The sequence below is a fragment of the Chelonoidis abingdonii genome, chromosome 3 (assembly GCF_003597395.2).
Source record: "Chelonoidis abingdonii isolate Lonesome George chromosome 3, CheloAbing_2.0, whole genome shotgun sequence".
NCBI classification, from domain to species: domain Eukaryota; kingdom Metazoa; phylum Chordata; order Testudines; family Testudinidae; genus Chelonoidis; species Chelonoidis abingdonii.
Window position 1 is genome coordinate 6510702 of NC_133771.1, and position 15488 is coordinate 6526189.

Genomic DNA, 15488 nt, shown 5'->3' on the forward strand with positions numbered 1-15488 from the left:
AAAAAAAAAAAAGGCGCACATTTTGGAGGCTTAAAGACATCAGACCGCTCTCCTTACCTGAGAGATTTCCAGCTAGGCAAGTCTGTTTTCAGGCTGAGCAGCAACCAGATGACTAACATGCTGTTGTGAAGCTCTCTCTCCCGCTCTCTCCCTTCCTCTGTTCCATGTGCTCCTGGATGTTTGCAATACATTCAGCGTGTGTACTCTCCAGCACATGCTGCTGCCATGACAGGCGAAGGATTCTGAGCCAGCTCTCCCACTTGATTCGCACACCAGCTGACTGATAATTAAACTAAACACATACAGCCCGAGCCACTCGAACGCAGCGACTCTTCTGGGATCACCAGTGCCACCTGACAGACTCCGCCAAACACATGCGGTGGCAGGACAGATTCAGAATATTACTTAAGTCAGGTTTGCAATTTGATTAAATTCAAAGACTCAAGTGAGCCATAAAATGCTCTGAGATACACTTGACTTTCACCAAGAAAAGAGAGCACACAAACAAACCCTCTCTGAAAGCAGCCAAAGCAAACTACTTACCACCTGCCTAATGCTTAGAATTCGAACTGGTAAACAGCTTTTTATCTAACAAAACACACGTATGGTCCTCCACGACCATAGGATCTCAGTGCTTCATAAACACCTGGTGTGATACAAAATAATTATCCTCATTTTACAAATGGAGAAATTGAGGCACAGAGAAATAAAGTAATTTGCCCAAGGTCACATAGGAAGCCCATGGTAGAGCTGTCTCCTGAATGCCAGTTTAGCACAATAGCCATTATGTAAAGCCTATACCAGCAATCTCTCCCACACATCCAGAGTGTTACAAAGATTAATCATTTCTTTATTTAATAATAAGCGATTTTTATTTCATTGTTTAGGAGAGGAACTTCTTTAAACTTATATTTGAACTTAAAAATATCTGTTTTAATGGCTAAGATTATTATAAGTTATAGTAAAAGAGGGTGTGATCCTTATTTTCAATGACCTCAACATCACCTAGAAACCCTAATCAGGGATCAGGACACTTGCATAATAAAAGATAGCCCCTGCCCAAATAGCTTACATGCACCCTGAAAAATGAGTTCAGTTCAAATGTTGGGTATGCAGAGAACAGCAAGACTGGGCAGCTAAAGAAACTGGAACCACTTCAGTCAGTTCAATATGCTCAACCAACTATTCTTCATAGTGGGCCAAGTTTGTGAAGGCCTTACGCTCCACTCAACAGCATTTCTCTGTTTGTCTGTAGGTAGCATGACAACTTTTAAATGCCGCATCAGATCAACTCCAAAATTTCAGAGAATGCTCTAGGCATCAGTGGACAGAACTCTGTTGATCTTAAGCAGGGTTTCTCAAACAGGGGTCACCGCTTGTGTAGAGAAAGCCCCTGGCAGGCCGGGCCAGTGTGTTTACCTGTCCTATTCACAGGTCCAGCTGATCGCGGCTTTCACTGGCCACGGTTCGCTGCTCTGGGCCAATGGTAGCTGCTGGAAGCCGCAGGCCAAGGGAGTTACTGGCCGCCACTTCCAGCATCTCCCATTGGCCCGGAGCAGCGATCCGCGGCCAGTGGGAGCCGCGATCGCCCGGACCTGCGGATGGGGTATTAAACACACCGGCCCGGCCCACCAGGGGCTTTCCCTACATAAGCGGCGACCCCTGTTTGAGAAATCCTGATCTTAAGGAAAAACAGAAAGCCCAGGCTATAGAATGGTTGCTGATATTATCAAGATCTCTGTATTTTCAGTTTAGTGACAGTGGAAGAACTAAAACATCTAGCTACGATTTACCATCAACATAGCATCTGAATAGCTCATTCTGGATTTCCAAGAGGGGCTCTCCCTTGTTGACTCTTTTTTGTTTAATGCTTGAGACAGAAAGACTCACTTTCATACTGTCTCCCAAAAGCCAAAAGATGAAACTGTTCCCCCGGTGAGTCAGATAATACAGGCTATGGGGATAAAAATAGCAGAAGGTGTGAGAAATATAGAGGCAAGGGAGAAGGGGAGGTTTTCATCAAATTTGAAATGAGTGTATCAGTGGAGTGAGAGATACAGCAAGGTTGTCCCAGATGGCAGGATCTGTGGAGAAGAAAACTCTTGCACCAACTGTGGCTGCATTATACGGAAGAACACAGAAGCAGCCAGTGCTAAATTAAAAAGAAGAGGTGGGGAGAGAGAATGTGTGGAGTCAGCTGGAGCAAGTCAATGGAGAGAGAGAAAAAACCTCCTCCTCATTATTTAAGTGGATCCTATCATAAACCATGTCTAGTGGGGCTATTTTTAAAGGAGGATGGATGAACACATTCTTCTTCATTCACATGAGAGGCCAAGCAACATTGTCCTCCACATGATAGTGTCTGCAGACCTTGGACTTAGAGAGGGGAGTTGCAATAGTCAAGTAGAAAGGAGATAAAAAGCATGAATGAGGATTTTAGCAGAGGTGGAGCTCAAGCAGTGACGCCCCTAGATAACATTATGGGGGTGATGAAAGATGAGTTAGAAGACCCAGGAGACTGCAGAAGTTGTTCAAGATCAAGGAGAATACCAAGGTTACAGAAAACAGAAATAAATGGAAGGGAAGTCTTAGCTGAAAAAGATAGAAGAGAATGAGGTAGCTGTACAAGACTCTCAGTCTCTGTCTCAAACTGGAATTAATTTGGCCAAACAAGGAGACTGTTCTCTCAACACCTATGGAAGAAGCTACCACAAACAAATGCAGATTTGCCACTTCAAACACCGCATGGACAAACAAGGCCCCAGTTTGATAACCTTCAGAGAACAGGTTTTTTTTCAGAAGAAAAGGGTAAGTAGAGAGATTTCAGTTCTGTTCACTATGGGTCTTGAAATCTTCTTTTAATGATGTTTAACTCGTATGTTGCAGTTTTGAAATGCATCCATGACCCTATAGAAATTGACATGTGCAGAATTGGAAAAATAGAAATATGACAAGTTTGGGTAGTTTGCCAAACAAACTCCACCCCTTCAGCAGTTCAATTTTTTTCCATGATTTAGACAGCAAACATGCCCTTTTTGTAACTGTCTGGGCCTCGCAATGAATTTGATTATAGTTGGTATGACAGATTAATGATTAGTAGATGTCTGTCACAGCAGAGGTGGTGATATTTCAGTAGTGAGCAAGTGATTCCTGTAGAGTCGACATCCAGTTTTTACAAGGGTCTGAGATCCTTCAGTATCATTTGCGGGGACTGGAGGCGGAGAGCACCCATATAATATCTAAAGAGGAAATAAACCGCAGTAGAAATGGATCATCCAACACAGAGTTAAACAAGGCCAAGTATCTGGACTGGTAAAGAAGAATTTGCAGAAGCTACAGAACTGTTGTAAGCATCTCTAGTTTCACTTTTTATCTCTTTCTCCTGAGCATAATGATTAATGATCAGGACTGGGAAAAATCCAGGGAGCGGAAGGGAGTGATTTCCCACCTGTTGCACTTGTGCCCCAACAGTCACCTGCTACTAATCCATCACCCACACTGCTAATAAAATGCTGATAAAGATGAGACAAAGACTACCACTAACCTAGAATAAAGTCTCCAGTTTAAAACTGCTCACGAACTGGTGGGTGCCCCAACACTCAGTGCCATCATGCAGCTCCCTCACACTGTGGGTTATCTACCTAGTTGTGTTCACTTTTACAACGAGCTGCAAAGCATTGATGGAAACTGAGGCCCTTTCTACATTGAGGAAAAATACACACCAGTATAATAAATTACACTGCGTTATTACACCAGTGTGAACTTCTAGTACACCAGTGTGAATCTCTGTGGTAGTGGTACAACTGCTGCAGCTCTCTCCAGAATCCCCAATTTAGTACGCTACATTGTTGTGTTACACCAATACAAATGTTTTAAATGTAGACAGGTCCTGAGATCTGGCCTACACTACAGACCTATATCGATATAACTACATCCTTTGAGGTGTGAAAAATCCACACCCCTAAGTGATGTAGTTACACTGACCTAACCCCACATGTAGACAGTGCTATGTTGGTGGGAGAGCTTCTCCCGTTGGCATAGCTACTGCCTCTCAGAGAGGTGGATTAACAACACCGACGGGAGAGCTCTCGCCCTCGGCGTAGAGCATCTTCATGAAAGTGCTATAGTGGCACAGGTGCACCAATACAGTGTTTTAAGCATAAACCTGCCCTTAGTTAATCACGGGGGGGGGGGGGGTTGCTTAAAGGCCTCACTGAACAGGCTGTGGGACACATTCAGTGTACAAAGAAGTTTTAACCATCTTTAAAGATTTTTCCCTCTTGAATCTTCCCACTCAAAAACTCACTGATGTTACCTGAATTGCTGACAGTGCCTCAGAAAGCGTTATTCTGTGACTGGCATCCCATACAATCCATGGTATTTTATTAAACTTCCAATGTTTGAGATATTGTGCTCTAGGATACTGTCTTTGAACCAGAAGTACGAAGAAGGTGTCAGAAAGGGAGAAAAAGGAATGTTAGAAAATTTAGTTAACGCTTGTTGTTCTCCTGAATGTTCCCACTTCTTGGTTAGCTGAAGGAGTCAGCACAGAGATTTAGGTTTATATCGGTCTTAATTTATAAATGCTGTTCCCTTTTGAGAAAGGAGGAATTTCTTTGTAGTTCCAAACAAATCAGAGCTCTGACTTTCATTATTATTTTCATTGAGGTAGCAACTAGAGATACTGATCAAGCACTGGGGCCCTATTGTGCTAGGAACTGTACAGTGCAAAACAGTCTGCCTCAAAGATCTTACAATTTAAGTTTAAAACAAGGAGTAGCATAGATGGATACAACAAACAGATGAGGGAGTACATGCTAACAGCAAGATGGTTTTTCATGAGAATGGGTAAACCCAACATTTTAAAGTCACATTTAAAGGCCTGATCCTCTGTTGCCTTGGGAAGTAGTATACAAAGTGGCTGTAAAACATTACCAAATCAGAATTCCCCATTCATAGCAGTGGCAGGGTTTTACAATCATTTCTCAGTGAATATAAAAAAATGTTCACACAGGGAAGAGCAAGTCATTTTAAGATTCTTTCCAGAGTAATAATCTGACTGGCTGTTTGTGACAGGTGAGAACATTTAAAAAAAACATGGTTAGACTTGACAGAGTCTCCTTAAAGGTGGAGATGATTAAAGGGGCCTTAGAAGGTGCATATGCTCTATCTAACCAGGGTTTGCTTATCAGCAGCACTGACAACCTTACAATGAGCACCTAGCAGAATATGAAAAGCCTAGTCAGAAAAAACAGTTCAAGGACAGAAAGCACCTTCATGATAAATGGAGGCATGGAAAAAAGTTCTCCAGATCTTGAAATTGCTTGATTGAAGACCGAACTACAGCCAGCATCTTCAGTTGGCAAATTTTTGTAGTTTCTTATTAGGAAGAAAAACTCAACATGCTTTCCTATATAAAGAAAGAATCAATTGAAAACCTCTAACTTTTGAAGTCATACTTCATAAATATAGCACAACAGATCCCGTACTGTATAAAGAACTTAATCCTGTGGGAGACGCAAGGTCTTTGCTACTGGGTACAAGAGACTGGCAAAGTCATCACAGACACTGGGACACAGCCTCTGAATCCAGGAGACATCATCATATTTCATCAGAATCATCCACTGAGCCTATTGGGTGGTTTCAGGTTCCTATTTTATAGCTTCTCCCTACCTTAGCTCTGATTAGGTCAGTTATCAAATTACAAATATTTATTACTCCACCCACCAGGAAAACTTACTCTCCAACACATGCAAAAACACTGATTTGCCTAGTGACTACCAGCCCTTGCTTCTGGGTGGTTCTGGACACTTCAAGTAAGTGGCCTTGTGCTGTCTCCATGCATGTGTACACACAGCTACAAACAGAAATCCATTAATTTCCAAACTGCCTGCCTCGCTCTCTCTAATAAATAAAATACTCAAGTGCAAAAGGCATGTGGGTTACACAAGCAGAAGTCTGGGATTGCTGCTAGTTATTTTCTAGGTGTGGGAGGAATTATGTAACAAGGAAGCAGGAGCCAAGTGTGCAAGGAGAAAGGAGCAACACTGGTGTCAAAGCAGAACACTGCAGGAAGAAGGGACAACATTCTTCAGAGTGCAGCTTCTAGTGCTGATTTCAACCTCTGGGAACGGGAGGAAAAAATCTGCCATGGTCATAAAAAAAGACACTATCTTTGGCAATATTTTCAAGAAATTTCTGCATCTCTGGGTAAAAAAGGAACACGTGCCAAACAAACAATATCACAAAGATATGCAAGGGCTGGTTGCTAGAATGAAACAACAATATGAAAAATGCTGTTCAGAAGGCAATGACTTGAGGATAGTGATGTGGACACATTTGAACAACCTGGGTCAACTGGTTAGTCAACTCATTATAGACCGTCTTCCATGTCTTACTATATTAGTAAATGATAACTTCAATTATTGTCATAAATTTGAGTTTGGGGTGGATTACTTATGAATATCAAAATATGCGTGTTTGAAATATAATTGGTACGATTACTGTTGAAGTATTTATCAATTACATTTTTACTGTTACTACTGAACTTCTGGAAAAAAATTTATTGCTCAATATAATCAGATATTCTAGGCGAAGATTTCCTGTTTAAATGTAGTTTTATTAGGCATTTATTAACTTTAACATTTAAAAAAATGTCAAGCTTTTTGGTATGCTGCTAGAGATAAGGGTTTACATAGATTTTGATAATCATGTATTAGTTATTTTCCCCACGATTGGGTTTAGAATAAATTATATCATTTAAACAATGGTACAAACACTCGCAACAAGTGGGATCTTTCATTTACCATCTCTTATTTTATTTTTTTTTAAAGCCACTCACTGAGAAATACTCAGTGGCAGAGACTTTTTTTTTAATTATTTTCTTTAGGGTCCAGCTTACACATAAGGGGTTAAGAACATCCCTCATCTGCAATGTGAAAAATTTCAGAGTCATTTGCTGGTACTACCACCACCAGCGCTGCAACTAAACATACATCAGACAGTAAATACCTGCATCTCGCCTCTCCCCCACCCCCCCCCAAAAAAACAAAAGCAAACAAAAAACACCTTCATTCTCCAGTAAAATCACAGATGAGTTCATAATCAGGACCAGCAAATTCCAGCAAGGCTCCACAGATGAAAAGATAGTTTGGTTCATTTATGCAACGAATTCTCCCTTTCATCTTGTTCAGAACCAACTTTTCATTGACAGTGAACCAGACTACTCGCCACTCAGCAGAGCAGACATTGCTGAAAACTGCTGGTTATGAGTATATGAGAGGAGAATTGAAGAGTGTGCAAAAAAGATTGATGAGAAATTTGTTAATCTGAGTCTTGACGGGTGCAGCAATGTACACAATGATCCCGTAATAGGTGGCTATGTGACAAAAGAAGATGAGGTTGTTTATCTTACAGAAAACTGATACGTAAGCAAATGCCCTTATAGCAAAATACTTAAAAGTTGCAGTAAAAGCCATAACCAACTGAACAAAAAGTCAAGTGTGTAGCTTTGTCATAGACAATGATGCAAATGTAGCAAAGATGAGAAGAAATCTAGAAGAAGATTATGAAGGAAACTTAAAACTCTCAGCATATGGATATAGTGCTCATTTGATGCTGCTTTTATCCAAAGACTTAAGTACAGTGAAACCTGAGAGTTACGAACACCTCAGGAATGGAGGTTGTTCGTAACTCTTAACAGAATATTATGGCTGTTCTTCCACAAGTTTATAACTGAACACTGACTTAATACTCTTTGGAAACTTTACTATGCAGAAAAAAATGCTGCTTTTAACAGTCTTAATTTCAATGAAGCAAGCACAGAAACAGTTTCCTTACCCTGTCAATTTAAAAAAAAAATCCTTTTTTATTTTAGTAGTTTATGTTTAACACAGTATTGTACTGTATTTGCTATTTTTAGTCTCTGCCTGATTGTGTACTTCTGGTTCCAAATTAGGTGTGTGGTTGACTGGTCAATTTATAACTCTGAGGTTCTATAGTAGAGCTCTAGGTAACCAGGGAAAGTACAGGATAACAAGACTTCTGGATAGGTGGGAAGCAGTAGATGTGGTATATCTTGACTTTAGTAAGCCTTTTAACACTGTCTCACATGACCTTCTCATAAACAAACTAGGGAAATGCAACCTAGATGGAGCTACTATAAGGTGAATGCATAACTGGTTGGAAAACTGTTCCAAGAGAGTACCTATACATGAGTTATTATAAAGCTGGAAGGGCATATCATATGGGGTCCCGCAGGGATCAGTTCTGTTCAATATCTTCATCAATTATTTAGATGGCACAGAGATAATGCGAGGAGCTTAAGTAACAAAATGGAGGAACTGAGCTACTGGTGCAGGAAGTGAAACCGGATATTATAGGGATAACAGAAACCTGGTGGAATAGTACTCATGACTGGAGTACAGGTATTGAAGGCTATGTGCTGTTTAGCCACTCTTCTGGATCCGCATGCTCTTGTCAATAGCGTGTCTTACTGCCTATGTCTCATGTTTCTGAGACACATCGTCATCTGTGTTTCTTCCTCCCTACCCCGCCTTATCTTGAGCACTAGCCTTCGGATGGTGTAGGGAGGACCCACGGACAAACTGTGGCAGTGGTCATGGGGGAGGGAAAAGAGGGAGAGAAGTATTGTAAAAGATACTTTTTTACAGAACAATGCCTTGTACTACTCATTCTCAGCGACAATGAATAACAACTATGCTTCTTTCACACCTAATATGCACATGTGATTCATCTACAGCCAAACGCTCACCACTTTTCGCATCGTTTAATATATTGAGTGCTGGGCTGGCTTCCTGTGTTTGAGACAGCCGCCTACTCACAGATTGGCTACGTTGGTTGCAGGTAATCCCACAAAATTAAGCTTCAAATTGCGCGCAAAGTTAGGAGTAAAAAAGAACAGCATTTTCTGTTTGACTTTCTCCAGTCGCTCCGTACAATCAAACTACTACAGGTGATATTAATGAGGGCCTAATTTCCTATGTTATAGGAGAGAACCAGCAAAACGCACCAACCGCAACCTCTTGCTTACCTCTCTCACACTCCACCCACATGGCTAGCTGTCATTGTAAGTATCACTTGGTCAATTCGAATTGTAGGGCATGTGTACCAAACAAACCCAGATTTATTTTGGGAACGATTCATGCTCAGCCAAACCACCACATTCATAGGTCATTACGCTGAGCAATATCTTCTAGCTGTCTATCAATATCTACCCCCTCCCACAGATTGGTCTACGCAGCAAGAAGGATTTTAATAGGTCGGGGTTCCTGCCCCAGTAGGAAAAATCGCCATGTCTGCTCCCACTAATTAGTCTGAATTTCAAAGGCAGGTACATCATTTTGGGAATGATATGTACCGGTTCTACTCTCTGAGAATACACACACCTTCCACGCATATGCGCATACGTGCAGAACGTATGATTACTTGGAATGCACCAGGATCACTCTAAGAGCCATAACCGCGTCAGTGCATTTGTTGAGAACGCCTATCAGCAATTCCCGAATTACTTGCATACAAGATGCGAGGTGATGAGCAAAACCAGGCGTGGATCACATCATGGGGAACCCTTAGATACGGACTGTCCTTTGCCCCAGAAAATAAATTCGCAAGCTTTTTGATAACTGGGTCAAAGAGCGGGATCATAGAATATTTACACAAAGGTAACCGAACTCACACAGACAGAGGTCGCTTCCATGACTATTCACTGTGTAGGCTTGTGGCTTGGGCAGGGCTGGGGAATGGTATATTTCTGGGGGTATAAATAGCTCCTGGCTGGTTGGGGCTATGGTAATGCTGTTTGTTTCCTCTCAAGCAAGCTCACTCTCCTCTCTCTAATCTCACTTCCGCCTCATTTTCCCCTCCGCAAGAATCCTCAGCCACGGTTTGCATATTACAATACCCCCAACAACTCTTGATCCATGCCAGGGGTGGGCGTACTGGTTGCGTGCAGGTCCGCCTAAAATCTGCTGCAGCTCAGCATAGAAGGCGGATGTTTCGGCCTTGACAGACCTTCAGTTTTGCTTCTCTGGTTTTCTGTATGCGCTGCTGAGCTCCTTAACTTTACTCTACAACTGCAACTGGAGAACCTACACTAGCTCAACACGTGTCTATATTTCCCTGTCATAGACTATTAAAATTTACTTTCAAATATTTATTTCATTTCGTTTCTTTTCGAAACGGAAGATTCTGTTAGCACATAGATCCTCTCCCCTTATAATAGCGATCCATTGATCCACAGTAACCTCTTTCGTGCGGTCCAGGCTGGTTTGCACCTTTTGAATTCTCAGGAGAACTGCATTGTTACTGTGCTGATGAGATGTATAGCTGTGGTGGTCATCACCTGATGCTGATAAGAGCTCCAACTTGGACAACAGATTAACTGAATCAAATGACTTTGGGCGGCTTTCTGTCTACCTCGAGTGGGATCTAGAGTTCTGATTGCTGTCGCAGAGCGGTTCAGTGGTGCACTGTGGGAATACCTCCCGGAGGCCATATGTCGATTTCCGTCCACACTAACCACTATTCCGAAGATAGCAATATGAATTTAGCCTACTTTCACTCATCTCGGGGAGGAGTATCCGAATCAATTTAAAAAGAGAGACCCTTTACTTGATATAAAGGGCTTGTACGTGTGGAGGGTACAGTTTTTAATTATGATATTAACACTCTTTCTAAATCGATTCTAAAAAACAGCAAGTGCTAGACCAGCCGAGCCTGACGTACCAATGTGCTGACTTTCTGCATGTAAATGTCTTTCGCAGGATGGGGAGGAATGTGATTGGTGTTTTTTATTTTTTACAGATTACTCCTTACCTTATTAAGCTTTTATTTAAACTTTTGATGGATGGCTGTGAATTTTTTGGTGGATTTCAGCAAGAGCGGAAGCCTGTTTCATTTCTCACTATATGATAAGGTTTTTGCTCACAACTAAAGCCTGATTAGAAAGATAAAAACAGATTTGGTACTTTCTAAGCAACCATTGATCTTATACGGCTGTTGGTTTAGGAATTAAACATTCTTTGCAAGTTCTGTTTTTAATATAAATAGTCATTTTAGATATTTTCTATCAAGGCCACTTATAAACCCATTTATGCTCAAGGGCATTACAGGAAACCTGAGCGCTAGGGTGCGGTGAGGATTTTGTTACATGGCAACAATTGGCTAAAGTGAGAAGTGGAATGCTAGACGCAGTATCACACTAGGTGCACTATACGATAAATATCACTGGGGTCACAACAGTTTTGATGCAGTGAGGAAGGTTGGAATGGAAGAAAAAGATTTGATTTATTTCATTCTGGATGAGCTGTGTCATAAAGCATGGCATTGTTTGAATATTAAAATAGAATATTAATAGTACCGAGCTAATTTTTGTAAATACTTTAAAATATGTTCTTATTATGTTATCATTACATGCTGTTAATCACTGTGGGAACACTTAAATTCATAAACAGTGTAAAAATAAATTTTCATAAATACGGTTCAATGATATCTAGGAAATTTAATTTTAAGCCTCTGGCATTATGTTGGAAAAATAACCAGGGGCTATTACAACATATATGGGAAAGCATTACAGAATACCATCATAATCGAGTATACTACCAATTCATTGCATTTATAATTATAATTATTAAACACACCCACATTTCAACACAAAATCATATTGATAAACAAAAAAAATACAAAGATATTAAAAACATAAACATTAAAAAAAGGTAAGAAAAAAATATAATAAACAGTAAATAAAGAAATGAATAAAAAACACAATAATACATTACTAATAAAACACATGTAATGGACTACTATTAATATTACTAGTCAATTAGTGATTAATCCCGATACTCAATTCATTACCATTTCAGTATATCTACCTGAGCAACATACAAACTAGCAAAAATACATAATGATGCAAAGAGAAAGGATGAGGAAGAGATAAAGAGAAGAATGACAAAAGGTTATAATGATAACAATTCTAAAATGAGTCAACAGATAAAACACTTGTTTAAAAAATAAAAAAAAAAGCAAACATCATAACATGGGGATGTATTAGCAGGAGTGTTGTAAACAAAACACAAGTAGTAATTCTTCTGTTCTACTTTGAACTGATTAGGCTCAGCTGGAGTATTGTGTCCAGTTCTAGGTGCTACATTTCAGGAAAGGTGGAAAAATTGGAGAACGCCCAGAGAAGAGGAACAAAAATGATTAAAGGTCTAGAAAACATGACCTATGAGGGAAGTTTGAAAAAATTGGGTTTGTTTAGTCTGGAGAAAAGAAGGGGACATGATAACAGTTTTCAAATACATAAAAGGTTGTTCCAGGGAGGAAAGAAAAAAAATTGTTCTCTTTAACCTTTGAGAATCGGACAAGAAGCAATGGGCTTAAAGAGCAGCAAGGGTGGTTTAGGTTGGACATTTAGAAAAACTTCCTGTCAGGGTGGCGAAGCACTGGAATGAATTGCCAAGGGAGGTTGTGGAATCTCCATCATTGGAGATTTTTAAGAGCAGGTTAGACAAACACCTGTCAGGGATGGTCTAGAATCTAGATAATACTTAGTTCCGCAATGAGTGCAAGGGTCTGGACTAGAAGACCTCTCCAAATTCCGTCCAAACCTATAATTCTATGAATAAAGAAAAATGTTGCTGAAATTGCAAAATACTCCCATAACAACCATTTTGCTTCAGCTTCACTGAAGACAGCAGAAGGATCCAAACTAATTCTCCCCCAAGATGTGCAATGGAATTCAGTGGCTGATTGTTTTGAGCTATTAATTATGAATTGGCCTATTCCGATGACAATTTGTGAAAATCATTGGACTAAAGAGAAATGTAGAAGATATGCTGAATAAACTGAAACCTATTTCCATTGCCTTGGATAAACTGCAGGAAGATGGCTCCTGCATTGCTGATGCTGTTGAAATTTGGAAAGAACTTCAAGTTAAATTGCAGGCAGTAAAGAAGTGTATGGATCAAGCACTTATTCCACTTCAATTTCCTGTCAATATTCTCAACTCAAAGTACCACGGTAGATACCTAACTGCTAAAGAAGGGCCATGACATGGGCATCTAATCACCACTCATCAATCATGCCAACCATAATAAATTTCAGGGCTGGAGGTGAACCGTTCAAGCAGTACGTGTTTGCTGCTGATGTTTTAAAGGAAGTCAAACCACTGAACTGGCAGAAGTCACTAGCTAAGCACCTGGAATTAGAGTCTGTTGAAGTGCTAAACCAGCTTTTGAAAGCCGCAGCCTCTTATGCAGGTACTGAACGAATATTTTCTTCATGTGGACCAATTCATTCGAAGTTGAGAAACCAACTGGGAGTTGAAAAAGCAGGAAAACTTGTCTCTCTCTTCTAGTCTATGAACAACAGTGAGGAGGGAGGGGATAAAATCTGCTAGTTTTAAAAGTTGAAGGACAACCTAAGTAACTTAGGAGATGGTTGTCTCATTTTCAAGAGACTTACGCAAGTAGGAACTTACACTGCAGTCTTATTTGAAAATTCTCCCAGGCTGACCTGAAATCAGTTTAATACACTGACTAGAGTTAATCCCTCTGTTTAATAAATCACTTAGTTGTAAATGTGAAACATTTTGATAAGAACAAGTTTATGTATCCAAAACATTCCACATTGTTTTTTATGTTTATTTAAATTCCAGCTACCATACTAATGCAACTTGTCAGAAATCATGAGTTAATTACATAGTAAATGAGCAACATCATTCACCATTTTCTAACATACTAAAAATGTACACTTAATAAAACAAATATTAAGCTATATAATTTACATAATATAATTTACATTTATATTTAATTTACATAATAAATGTATTTAGTTATGATGTACCTTTCTAGGTAGCAAAAAGATGTACCAAATCTAGTGTAAAGGTTCTGTTTAGTTGTAAATCAACATATTTTAATAGTTATATCAACCATTTTTTTTTAGAAAAATAACTGGAAGTACAAATAGAAAAGACGATTAGAATTCATTATTTAAATGTAGGCTTTCCACTTCCTAATTTAAATCATAATTTAAATTGCTGATTTAAATCAATCCACCCTGTTGCCATGTCAACTCTTAGGTCTATTGGTCTGGTCTCAACCGTTTTGATCACTATGTTTTGACTCGCAATTTACATATGAAAACTGCATGTAGGATTCTATTATCAATATTCTCATCAGAAATATATCCTCTCTTCAGTATTCCATCCAACCTCAGCAAGAAAAGGGATTGCAAGTTACTCGGAGTAGAAAGCAGACCTGGTTCTATTGCATCACTCACTTCCCTCAGAGATAATTACTCTAACATGCCAGCCTCCTTAATTGGAAAGAAACCCTGTTAACCCACAAATTATTCATGGAGACTAATGATCCACCAAGAGGCATATTCTTCCTTTGTGCTTTGTTGGCCTCTGTAAACTCTAAATCATCCTGGTCTGGGTTACAACCAGTTTGCAGACTGACAGATGCTTCCTCGCTGTGACAGCAGCATCTCTCTGGCCCACCTACAAGTGACCATGGACTACAAATGGAGAATTACCACGGCGGACAAAGCACAAGAGTACAAGACACAGCACATTGTACAGGTGATGGACAGTGACTTTAAATCTTCATGAATAAGCTAACATCCTTTGACAGTTGCTCTTTCGTATAATATAACAGCAACCACAGACAGAAGAGAACATAAGAATGGCCATATTGGATTAGACCAATGGTCTATCCAGCCCAGTATCCTGTCTCCTATTAGTGGCTGGGCAAGATGCTACAGAGGGAATGAACAGAACAGGGCAATTATCTAGTAATCCATCCTCTCAGTCCCAGCTTCTGGTGGTCAGAGGTTTGGGGACACCCAGAATATGGGGTTGCATCCCTGATCATCTTGGCTCATAGCCATTGCTAGATCTATCCTCAATTAATTTATCCAATTCTTTTTTGAAACCTGTTACACCTCTGGCCTTCAGAACACCCCCTGCCAATGAGTTCCGCAGGTTGACCACGCATTGTGCAAAGAAATACTTTCCTAGGTTTGTTTTAAACCTGCTACCTATTAATTTCATTGGGTGACGCCTGCCTCTTGTGTTATGTGAAGGGATAAATAACACTTCCTTATTTACTTCCTCCACACCAGTCATGATTTTATAGACCTCTTTCATATTCCCCCTCCCACCTCATCATCTCTTTCCAACCTGAACAGTCCCAGTCTTTTTAGATCTCTCTTTATAGGGAAACTGTTCCATTCCCCTAATTATTTATTTATTATTTGAAGGTGTGGGTGTACCATGGATTTTTATAGAGGCATTATGATATTCAGGATCTTATTTATCCCTTTTCCTAATGGTTTCTAACATTCTGTTCTCACTGAAGGACTGTCTGGATATGTGGACTCTCTACTCAGACCCTATGCCACCAGCACTCCCAGCTATCTCCGTGACACCACTGATTTCCTGAGGAAACTACAATGCATTGGTC

General features: G+C 40.0%; 1 protein-coding gene across 7 annotated transcripts in view; it reads right to left on the reverse strand.

Annotated features, from left to right (window-relative positions):
• Positions 1-15488, reverse strand: part of NCOA1 (nuclear receptor coactivator 1) — a 262449-nt gene that overhangs the window by 178092 nt on the left and 68869 nt on the right. Inside the window, exon 1 of one of the 7 annotated variants that reach the window (XM_032790523.2) lies at positions 58-151. The exons of the other annotated variants lie outside the window; for them this stretch is intronic. The gene's annotated coding sequence lies outside the window, so the exon portion shown is untranslated. Of the gene's footprint in view, positions 1-57; positions 152-15488 lie in introns of those variants that run through there. 7 annotated transcript variants of the gene reach the window in all.